Source organism: Urtica dioica, chromosome 1 (genome assembly GCF_054948205.1).
Source record: "Urtica dioica subsp. dioica isolate 48M chromosome 1, U.dioica_male_clone48M_v1_H2, whole genome shotgun sequence".
In the NCBI taxonomy this organism is placed as follows: Eukaryota; Viridiplantae; Streptophyta; class Magnoliopsida; order Rosales; family Urticaceae; genus Urtica; species Urtica dioica.
Genome location: NC_142756.1, coordinates 46,301,936 through 46,314,970, shown reverse-complemented (window position 1 = coordinate 46,314,970; position 13,035 = coordinate 46,301,936).

The following is a 13,035-nucleotide window of genomic DNA, read 5'->3' as shown; positions in this document are numbered from 1 at the left end:
CGGCCTTTATTCCAGCTCGAAGAAAACAGAAATAATTAAAGTTCGGTCTTTGAGTGCGTAAAAAGAATCGAGTGTAACGGAATGTTTTAGGAAGTTGCTAAGGCTTTTATTTGTGTTTTATTAACATGGTAATAACATGATATAAAAAAAATAACAACAAGCATAAAACGATTCAAGCAAATAAAAGAAACTAGTAAGACAAGAAACTAGTCACAAAATTTACTCGAAATTTTCTCAAACTTAAAAACACGTTTTTTAATATAAAAAATTTAAAACTTTTAGAACTGATTCTAATGTGTTTTAATAACATCCTAAACTCATATAAAATCAACATGATTTTTAATTTAAAGGCAAGAGCAATAAATTAAAAAAAATCTAAGAAAATAATTCTAGCTTGTCACAAAATTAGTAAACTTTCGAAAACGATTTTCAAGCTCATAATTTTAATTACATGTACATGCATATCTTTGACCATAGCTCTGATACCATTTGTTGGAATTGATCTAGGGTTTAAGAAAAAGTTTAACGCTTCGGTAAGCGATGGAATTTTAAAAAATTTCTTTTGACAAGTAAAACAATTTTACTAACCTAGACAAAGAGCAAGTACACATAAATAAAAACTATTATGAGCATAGTAAATTTACTAACCGTTTTAGAAGCTTGAACGTTGAGAAGCTTTTGGAAATTCGCAATGTTCGTCTCCCTCGCAGCACGTCTCTCTTCTTTCCTCGGCAACACGAGCAACCACGATGGTTTCTATCACAAGAATCACTCGAGAGAAAAGGAATTAGTGAGTGGGCACTTTTAAACACTACGACCCAAGAACAAGTCTCAAAGTTGAAGAGCTAAAAACACTAGGTCAAATGAGGACCTAGGTGCCAAAACAAAATCGAAATGAACTTAGAGAGAGAGAGAGGGAGGATCGGCCAAGTCTAGAGAGAGAAGCTCTCAATCTCTAAAACTTTGGATGAATAAACAATGAGAATGAGGCCTCTATTTATAGGGGTGGGATTACCTTCAATAAGGTAGTTTCCTCTTCTATAGAATATCACATATTCATGAGAAAAATTTATTTTTTCTTCCCTTAGAGTCACACGGCCATAATGCCTTCTAGAAGGCTTGGATTTGTTTCCTCTTTTGTTCTCTCTTTGCTTGTTGGCCGAATTCCCTTATTCCTCTTAGAGGAAATTCGTTTCCTCTTTTTCTTTTGGCAAGTATCTTCATACATTTATGCACAAAATATTCTCTCTTTCTTTGGGTGATAGGCGCCCAAGAGGCTCTCTAGAAGGGGCTTCTAGAAGCTTCTTCATTTGTTCATGACAACATGAAAAAGGCCCATTAAGAATTTTCAATAAAATTCTTATGAAATGAAATTAATCCACAAGGCCCAATTAATTCAATCTTGGCCGATAGGATGCATGTCATCAAATGACCATGTCAAAAAAAATTTATTGACATTCATTTCATCCTATGTCCAAAAGGACAAAATTACCCTTTTGACAATTTTCGTAAAACTTGTCTCGTTCTTGTTTTGACTTAGCTTCTAGTTTAACTATTCCTACTCGATGTGATTTGTGACAGTGACCTCATGGATCCAAATGAACAAAGCTTAAGGTAAATACTTGGACTCAAAAGTTCACAAACCTTTTCCAAGTTTAGCTTAATGTCAACTGACTCCACTAAAGAGTTGACACTGAAAATCTCTCGGTTCAAATGAATTTATTTTCTACTCCAGAATTCAACCTACTTGTAATGAGTGGATCCACAGAATATTATCAATGTTTACCCTTCATGAATATCATCAGCTAGTCGGGATTTACAAAATTACCATTTTACCCTTCTAGCTGTTATTTCCTCAACTCCTTTGTCGCTTGTGAATAAGTTAAAAATAATGTATTGACGAGGAGCTAACAAGTCACATTCCAAGGAACAAAGCATGAGGTGATATACATTGCATTTCAGCAATCTTGTACATGAATTCCATATCTATGAGAACTTCACAAAGTTACTCATGACATCTTCACAACTTAGTACTTCACCAATAGGCCCTGTTCAAAATCACATAGTGAGTCCGAACTCTGACTTTCTCAAATGAGAATACGTAAGCTTTGAAATGACATGTCTCATTTCAGGATTAAGGTAAGCACGATGCAATTCATACGTAGTGACTTCGAGACATAAGAGGTTAAATGGTTTGTTCTTATTTTGTCTCTAAATGTGCACTGGTCAATTCAATACCTTCGGAAGATACCTAGAAGAACTATAGAGTCTCTAACTCTCAATGCCCCATAACTAGACATCATAGATTCTCCTAACAATCGTACTGAGGTCAATAGTCCTTTGACCCTTAGATTGCGAATATATCGTTTTAAGCAAACTACGAAGAGTTTGTTCATGTAAATCTACATTTGTCTCTTCGTAAGTTGTTAGGTTTGTTTATGGACTAAAGACTAATGTTTTATCATAAAGCTTCAAACAGACAAGGAAGAATGATTGAACGTTTCAACTTTTTTATTAAATGAATAAGCAATTACAAGGAAGAGTCTTCGTGAGACTTTATTACATCAAATGTACAAAATAAAGACTACAACTCTTCTTGTGGGCACCATTGACAACAAAGATGGTGCACACAATGTATTGACAATGTGTTCGACAACTTGCTTGAACACTAATAATGGATAATCAACAATCAGTGCAATAAAGAAAAGACACACAATATGGTTACCCAGTTTGGTGCAACATCACCTACGTCTAGGGGCACTCTGCCAGTGGAAAGGGTTTCACTATATAGTAGTCAATAGTACAAGCAAGGTCTTATATGATTAAACCACAAAATCAAAGCCCTAAAAACTATTACCACAAGTGAATACCTTGACAAGGGACTCCTCCTGAATTTAAGATCCTTCTCAATTCCACTCTTCAGGCACACACCTATGCTCGGTCGACTTAAGTCTTCAATCGCACGTGAGTCTTCAATCATGTAAACACGCAACCCAAATCACTCAAACACTCAATCTTCTCGAATAGTATTTGATGAATAACACCGCTCTTATCAATACACAAATTCTCCCAGTCCTCCGGTCGTGCACGTCTGGGAGTCCAAAGTATTTTGATAAAGCGTCAGAGGCTGCTAAGAGGGTAATGCAAGGCTATTATAGCAGTCATACAGACCTAGAAGTGTATCTAGGGTTTCCTTACCCATACTCGCAAGAATATTACTTAATAACGTCACCAGCAAGGCAATCCGGCAAAACTGGAAACTTGCCATAATAACAATCTGCGCACAAGGGGAAGGATGTCTCAACAGAAGCTGGAGCATGAATACCGATATCTTTCCTTACAACTTACACTAAAAAATAAATACAACATCTAACGTAACAATAATCTTCCCGTTTGGCTATTTTTTAGGGAAGCACTTCCACAGAAGTTCTCAACCAAGCGTCATGACTAGAAGATAACGTCCACAAAAAAGAGACCTTATGCTAAAATAAATTGCCCTCATGACGCCTCTCCCCCTGGTTGCCTCAAAAACATACCAAAGACAAGTATCGAACAAGACAGAGGGAGAAAAAAAATCTGAACATAGAGAGAACTGAAGCAAATAGCGGAAATAATAGCGAACAACAAGATCTGTTAGTCTTGAACAAAAATACCAGAGAAGTAGCAGAGGTTGATCACAAATAGAATTTAGGGTGTTTCAACCAGATACACAATATCAGGAAACAAAAAACTACAATTCAAAAGTTACAGCCCATACGGAAAGAAGATTAGTGGGTAGCAGTTCTGGAGGAGTCATCATCACTCTCATCATCGAAACCGTCTGAGTCACTGCTGCCAGAACCTTCAATATCGTCATCACCACCAGTACCTTCATAATCACCGTCCTGACCAGGCTGAGAAGTAGTAGCATCATCCTGAAGTCGCGCACTAGACCCTCACAGATGGACTTCCTGCGAGAGAGGGTCTCAATAGTCTTCTTGAGGACGTTAATCTCCTCACAAAGCTCTTTCAAAACATTCCTTTGAACCTCATCAGAAACATATCCCACCTTCATTGTGCTACTAGAGGCGACAGATGTCGCGACAGATGGTCTGACAAGTTAACGAGCATGTTTCCTTTTGAATAGCTTATGGCTAAAAGAAAGAACACTAGGCTTTTTCCCTGCAACATCAGTAGTTCGTAGAATGTTTTGGTTTTTCTTGAGTAGAATGCCAATGATGATGGAGGGGAAGCCAATGGGAAGCTTCACAGCATAAGATTTGGCATGTTTTGCCAAATGATCAAACACAAATTCTCAAAAATCAAAGGAAGAACGAGTACCTATCTGGTAGATCAGGCAAGCCAACTCTGCTTTGATGCTAGACCCATGTGAAGAGGGAGCCTAATTAGCGATGCCGTTGCGATAGAGAACTGAGTACTTTGGGATCAGAAGAGGACAATGTGCCCTTGCACGGCCAAACCTTGGTCTCATCACCAGTGATTTCCTTGGCAATGACATCTAGGGAAGGAACCCAATTAGTAGTACTGATTTTTTTGTTGAAATCGATCTAGGGTTTGAGAAAATAATTAACGCTTCGGTAAGCGGCGGAATTTTAAAAATTTTCTTTTACAAGTAAAACAGTTTTTACTAACCTAGACAAGTGCAAGTACATGTAATTAAAAACCAATATGAGCTAGAAGTTTACTAACCTTTCTTGAAGCTTGAACTTTGAAGAAGCTTGTGGAAAGTTTGCAACGCTCGTCTCCCCTCGCAGCACGTCTCTCTTTCTTTCCTCGGCACCTCGAGCAACCACGAAAGTTTCTATCACTAAATCACTCGAAAAGAAGGAATCAGTGAGTGGGCACTTTTAAACGCTACGACTTGAGAACGAGTCTTGAAGTCGCAGAGCTAAACTCTAGGTCAAATGAGGACCTAGGTGCCAAAACAAAAATCAAAATTGAATAGAGAGAGAGAGGAGAGGGGCGGCCAAGCTAGAGAGAGAAGCTCTCAATCTCTAAAACTTGGAATGAATGAAATGTGAAGAATAAGGCTCCTATTTATAGGAGAGGTCTCACCTTCAATAAGGTAGTTTCCTCTTCCATAGAATATCACATATTCATGAGCCAATTTCCTTTTCTTCTCCTTATTTCACACGGCCAAAGAGGATCCAAGATATCCTCATATTTGTTTCCTCTTTTGACTCTACTTGGGCGCCCATCTTGATTCCTCTTAGAGGAAATTTGTTTCCTCTTTTTTCTTTTGGCAAGTATCTAAATACATTAATGCACAAAATAATCTCTCTTTCACACTAAGGGCTGCACGAAATTTGGTCTCCCATTCACTTGGGTTGGACGGCCAAAAGCCTTCTAAAAAGGCTTTCTAGGTTTTTCTTTAATTGTTCATGACAACATAAGAAAAGCCCATTAAGAATTTTCAAGTAAAATTCTATGAAATGAAATTAATTCACAAGGCCCAATAAACATGTTATGGCCGTATGATATAATATGTCATCATATGACATTGTCAAAAAAATTTATTGACATTCATTTCATGCCATGTCCAAAAAGACAAAATTACCCTTTTGACAATTTTCGTTCTTGTTTTGACTTAGCTTCCAGTTTAACAATTCCTATCGATGTGATTCGTGACAGTGACCTCATGGACCCAAATGAACAAAGCTTGAGCTAAACACTTGGACTCAAAAGTTCACAAACCTTTTCCAAGTTTAGCTTAATGCCAACTGACTCCACTAAAGAGCTGACACTGAAAATCTCTCGGTTCAAATGAATTTATTTTCTACTCAAGAATTCACCTAATTGTAATGAGCGGATCCACTGAATATTATCTATGTTTACCCTTCATGAATGTCATCAGCTAGTCGGGATTTACTAAATTACCATTTTACCCTTCTAGCTGTTATTTCCTCAACTCCTTTGTCGCTTGTGAATAAGTTAGAAACAATGTATTGACGAGGAGCTAACAAGTCACATTGTTTCATCCAAAAGAGTCAGGACTCAATTTGGACACTGGCCAGTTCATTTATTCACACTCCAAGGAACAAAGCATGAGGTGACATACATTGCATTTCAGCAATCTTGTACATGAATTCCATATCTATGAGATCTTCACAAAGTTACTCATGACATTCTCACAACATAGTACTTCACCAATAGGCCTTGTTCGGAATCACATAGTGAGTCCGAACTCTGACTTTCTCAAATGAGAATACTAAGGTGTGAAATGGCATGTCTCATTTCAGGATTAAGGTAAGCATGATGCAATTCATACATAGTGACTTCGAGACATAAGAGGTTAAATGGTTTGTTCTTATATTGTCTCTAGAAGTGCACTGGTCAATTCAGTACCTTCGGAAGATACCTAGAAGAACTATAGAGTTCCCAACTCTCAATGCCTCATAACCAGACATCATAGATTCTTCTAACAATCATACTGAGGTCAATAGTCCTTTGACCCTAAGATTGCGAATATATCGTTTTAAGCAAACTACGAAGAGTTTGTTCATGCAAATCTACATTTGTCTCTTCGTAAGTTGTTAAGTTTGTTTATGGACTAAAAGACTAAGGTTTTATCATAAAGCTTCAGACAAGGAAGATTGAATGAACGTTTCAACTTTATTAATGAATAGATAGGCAATTACAAGCTAGAGTCTTCATGAGACTTTATTACATCAAATGTAACATGAGACTTTATTACATCAAATGTACAAAATAAAGACTACAACTCTTCTTGTGGGCACCATTGACAACATTTTTCTCCACCAAGGAACTCGTTGATATAACATCAGGTGAAATATCAAAACAATGCCCTCTGACATACACTTTTCTGAATTCAGCATTATCAAGGACATCAAAGGACAAGGAGAGGTTGACAACGAATTCTCTCACCAAAGAGGGGTAGTAGACCCATATGTTAGTGACCATCTTGATCATCTCAGAATCATGCAGGATTTCCATGATGACTCCAATCTTCAAAGCTTCACTAGAAAACTCTTTCTCGAGAAAGATAGCACTATGATACATAAATCTCCACTTAAGGACCCCATCTTCTTTGTGAAACGAGACATTGTCCATGGGAGCAGCCGAGACATTCTTGGGGACCTTTTGTCCTCCCGCAGATCTCTTGTTCCCGATCCATAGAGAAGACACATGAACCTCTTCTTCAGCTTCAATGGGCTCGTCATCAACAGTTTCCACAACCGGCTTTTTACCTTTCTTCTTGTTAAGCCCGACTTTGACTTTCTTCTTCTTCTTCTTGTCCTCAACAAGAACAACTGGCACACTTGCCTCAGCATTCTTTCTCTTCATCTTCCTTTTCTCAGACAGAAGAGCGGCGATGCACACATCATCGTCATGAGACACTTTCTCTTTCAATGAGGCAAAAACATCCTCTCCCTCATCCTGTCTATTTTCCGCTTTTCAGTCATATTCTCATGAACCAGAGCCGAGGATGTCGGGACATCCTTCAGAACATCTTGACCTAATCCCAGAATTCCCCCTATCACATCATCATGTGGGGGTTCTTGTTCATCGAGGAGAGACTCTAGAAGATCATTGTCCCTAGGGTTTGTTGGAATTGATCTAGGGTTAAGAAAAAGTTTAACGCTTCGGGTAAGCGGCGGAATTTTAAAAAATTTCTTTTGATAAGTAAAACAAGTTTACTAACCTAGACAAAGAGCAAGTACATGTAAATAAAAACTATTATGAGCATAATAAATTTACTAACCTTTTTAGAAGCTTGAACATTGAGAAGCTTTTGGAAAGTTTCAACGTTCGTCTCCCCTCGCAACACGTCTCTCTTCCTTCCTCGGCAAAACGAGCAACCACGATGGTTTCTATCACAAGAATCACTCGAGAGGAAAGGAATTAGTGAGTGGGCACTTTTAAACACGACGACTCGAGAACAAGTCTCAAAGTCGATGAGCTAAAACACTAGGTCAAATGTGGACCTAGGTGCCAAAACAAAAACCGAAAATAATTAGAGAGAGAGAGAGAGGATCGGCCACAATGTCTAGAGAGAGAAGCTCTCAATCTCTAACTTATGTAGGATGAGAAACATTGAGAATGAGGTGGGGTATTTATAGGAGGAGAATTACCTTCAAAAGGTAGTTTCCTCTTTTCTATAGAATATCACATATTCATGAGAAAATATTATTTCCTCTTTTCCCACTAGGTTGCACGTCCAAGATGTTCACATGACACCTTGGATTAGTTTCCTTATCTACTTGTTGCTTAGTTGGCCGAAATTCTACTTGCTTCTAGAAGCAAATTTGTCTCCTCTTTTTATTTTGGCAAGTATCTTCATACATTAATGCACAAAATAAACTCACTTTCACACTATGGCATGAACGAAATTCAGCCTTATTTTCGTTAGGTTGGACGTGCAAGGCTTCTAGAAGGAGCTTCTAGATTTTTCTTCATTTGTTCATGACAACATAAGAAAAGCCCATTTAGAATTTTCAAGTAAAATTCCATGAAATGAAATTAATCATCAAGGCCCAATAAACTATTAATGGCCGAGTGATTTAAGTTTCATTTGTCATCATATGACAATGTCAAAATATTTATTGACATTCATTTCGTCCTATGTCCAAAAAGACAAAAATACCCTTTACACAATTTTTGTAAAACTTGTCTCGTTCTTGTTTTGACTTAGCTTCTAGTTTAACTATTCCTACTCGATATGAATTGTGATAGTGACCTCATGGATCCAAATGAACAAAGCTTGAGCTAAATGTTGGAATTGATCTAGGGTTTAAGAAAAAGTTTAACGCTTCGGTAAGCGGCGGAATTTTAAAAATTTTCTTTTACAAGTAAAACAGTTTTTACTAACCTAGACAAAGAGCAAGCACATGTATATAAAAACTAATATGAGCATATTAAATTTACTAACCTTTTTAGAAGCTTGAACGTTGAGAAGCTTTTGGAAAAGGTTGCAACGTTCGTCTCCCTCGCAGCACGTCTCTCTTTCTTTCCTCGGCACCTCGAGCAACCACGAAAGTTTCTATCACTAAATCACTCGAGAGAAAAGGAATTAGTGAGTGGGCACTTTTAAACACTACGACTTAAGAACGAGTCTTGGAGTCGAAGATCTAAACTCTAGGTCAAATGAGGACCTAGGTGCCAAAACAATAAAAATGAAATTGAATATAGAGAGAGAGAGAGAGGATCGGCCAAGATAGAGAGAGAAGCTCTCAAATCTCTAGAACTTGGGATGAATGAAATGTGTGGAATGAGGCTCCTATTTATAGGAGAGGTCTCACCTTCAATAAGGTAGTTTCCTCTTCTATAGAATATCACATATTCATGAGCCTATTTCCTCTTTTCCTCTATGAGGCCCACGGCCAACAAGGCATTCTAGAAGCCTTGATTTGTTTCCTATTTTGTTCCTTTCTCTAGCTTGGCCGAATTTCCTTATGGCATGCATAGGAAATTTGTTTCCTCTTTTTCTTTTGGCAAATATCTTGATACATTTATGCACAAAATATTCTCACTTTCTTTGGGTATGTTGGGTGCCTAAATTCATTCTAGAAAGGCCTTCTAGAAGCTTTTCCATTTGTTCATGACAACATGAAAAAGGCCCATTAAGAACTTTCAATAAAATTCTTATGAAATGAAATTAATTCACAGGGCCCAATGATCAAGTCATGGCCCAATAATCACAGGGCCCAAATGACCATGTCAAAAAATTTATTGACATTCATTTCATCCTATGTCTCAAAAGACAAAAATATCATTTTGACAATTTTCGTTCTTGTTTTGACTTAGCTTCCAGTTTAACTATTCCTACTCGATGTGATTCGTGATAGTGACCTCATGGATCCAAATGAACAAAGCTTGAGCTAAATACTTGGACTCAAAAGTTCACAAACCTTTTCCAAGTTTAGCTTAATGTCAACTGACTCCACTAAAGAGTTGACACTGAAAATCTCTCGGTTCAAATGAATTTATTTTCTACTCAAGAATTCAACCTAATTGTAATGAGCGGATCCACAGAATATTATCAGTGTTTACCCTTCATGAATTTCATCAGCTAGTCGGGATTTACAAAATTACCATTTTACCCTTCTAGCTGTTATTTCCTCAACTCCTTTGTCGCTAGTGAATAAGTTAGAAACAATGTATTGACGAGGAGCTAGCAAGTCACATTGTTCTTATCTTGTCTCTAGAAGTGCAGTGGTCAATTCAGTACCTTCAGAAGATACCTAGAAGAACTATAGAGTCTCCAACTCTCAATGCCCCATAACCAGACATCATAGATTCTCCTAACAATCGTACTGAGGTCAATAGTCATTTGACCCTTAGATTGCGAATATATCGTTTTAAGCAAACTACGAAGAGTTTGTTCATGCAAATCTACATTTGTCTCTTCGTAAGTTGTTAAGTTTGTTTATGGACTAAAGACTAATATTTTATCATAAAGCTTCAAACAGACAAGAAAGAATAAATGAACGTTTCAACTTTATTAATGAATAAGCAATTACAAGCAAGAGTCTTCATGAGACTTTATTACATCAAATGTACAAAATAAAGACTATAACTCTTCTTGTGAGCACCATTGACAACAAACTCCCACTTGACTCAATGTTGGTCGAAGACCTTGTTCGCTAGGGCCTTGGTGAATGGATCTGCTAGGTTGTCCACCGTTGAGATCTTCTTCACTTCCACGTCTCCGCGCTGCATGATCTCTCGAGTCAAATGGTATTTCCTCTCAATATGTTTAGAACGCTTATGGCTTCGAGGTTCCTTTGAGTTAGCGACAGCCCCACTATTATCACAACAAAGGGTCGTGGGCTCGTCGACGTTTGGAACTACTTCCAAATACTTAAGGAATTTTCTAAGCCATACAGCCTCTTTGGATGCTTCACAAGCAGCCACATATTATGCTTCCATTGTGGAGTCAGCAATGCAAGATTGCTTGATACTTCTCCACACAACAGCTCCACCATTAAGGATGAACACAGATCCCGAAGTGGATTTCCTGGAATCCTTATCCGCTTGAAAATCGGAGTCGGTATATCCCGTCATAGTCAGGTCAGTACCCGAGTATGTAAGCATCAAGTTCCTAGTTCTTCGAAGATACTTGAGAACATGCTTGACAGCAATCCGGTGCTCGTGTCCAAGGTTCGATTGGAAACGGCTAAGTATGCCAACGGCAAAACATATATAAGGTCTAGTGCAAAGCATAGCATACATGAGGCTTCCTACGTCAGAGGCGTAAGGAATCTTCCTCATATCTTCAATCTCTTGTGCAGTCTTGGGAGACTGGTCCTTAGAGAGTGAAACTCCATGCCTAAAGGGTGTTTGGCCCTTCTTGCAGTCTTGCATCGAGAAGCGATCCATCACCTTATCAATATAAGATGCTTGAGAGAGCGACAGGGTCCATTTTTTCCTATCTCGAAAGATTTGGATCCCTAGAATGTACGCGGCTTCTCCTAGATCCTTCATATCGAATTGCTTTGCTAGCCAGACCTTAACCTCAGATAATTTACCCACATCATTACTTATGAGTAATATATCATCGACATATAGTACCAGAAACATAACTTTGCCTTCGTGTATTAGCTTGTAAGCACAAGGCTCATCTATTGATTGTTCAAAGACGAAGCTTTTCACAGTTTCATCGAATCTAATATTCCATGACCTAGATGCTTGCTTTAGTCCATAAATGGACTTAAGCAACTCACAAACCTTGGTCTCTTGACCTTCTTCCACGAAACCATCTGGTTGAGCCATGTAAATGCGCTCGTCAAGATTGCTATTCAGGAAGGCTGTCTTGACATCCATTTGCCAGATCTCATAGTCGAGAGCTGCAGCTATGGATAGGAGTATGCAGATGGATTTAAGCATCGCGACTGGTGAGAAGGTTTCTTCATAGTCAATCCCTTCTTGTTGGGTATAACCCTTAGCCACTAGTTGTGCTTTGAACGTCTCGACGTTCCCATTCGGACCCCTTTTCTTCTTGTATATCCACTTACACCCTACGGATTTAATCCCTTCAGGAAGGTCTACAAGTTTCCAGACTTTGTTGACATACATCGAGTGCATCTCAACTTTCATGGCGTCAAACCAAAGGGTTGATTCAGAACAAGCCATCGCTTGGCTATAGGAAACAGGATCATCCACGTCAGAGACAGCTACGAGAGAGTCTCCATAGGACATGTACCTGTCAGGCTTTTGAGTAGCCCTCCCACTACGTCGAAGTACTACTTGACGAGATTCTGATGAGTTAGGTTGTGTTTCAGTTGGGGTAAGAACAGTTCTTACAGATGAGGTAGAAGCTTCCTCACCCAACCTTTCTTCAAGCAGAAGTTTGCTTCTAGGTTTTGCATCCTTCATAAAGTCCTCCTCAAGGAAACGAGCCTCGTGCTAACGAAAGTCTTATCGTCCTCGGGACTATAGAATGTGAAACCTTTGGTTTCCTTTGGATATCCCACGAACAGACATAATTCTGACCTACTAGCCAACTTGCTAGTCTTTTGCCTCATCACGTGTGCAGGGCAACCCCAAATTTTGATGCGGCCAAGATTTACTTTACGGCCAGTCCATCGTTCATAAGGAGTTTCAGGAACCGTTTTGGACGGAACTTGGTTCAGAATGTAGGCGGTTGTTTCGAGGGCATATCCCCAAAAGGAAAGATGGAGTGATGAGTAACTCATCATTGATCTAACCATCTCCATAAGAGTTCGGTTCCTTCTCTCTGACACTCCGTTTTGTTGAGGTGTGCCTGGTGCGGTAAGCTGAGAAGTGATACCTTCTTCTTTAAGAAAGTCATCGAACTCTCCAGACATATACTCACCACCTCGATCGGATCGAAGGGTTTTGATCACTTTGCCAGTTTGCTTTTCCACTAAAGCCCTAAAGACCTTAAATACGTTAAAGGTCTCAGATTTTTGTTTGAGCAAATAGACAAAAAAATATCGCGAGTAATCATCGGTGAAGGTAACGAAGTATTCGTATCCTCCACGTGCCTGTTGGCTGAGCGGACCACATACATCAGAATGTACTAGTTCCAGCAACTCAGTGGCTCTTCGACCC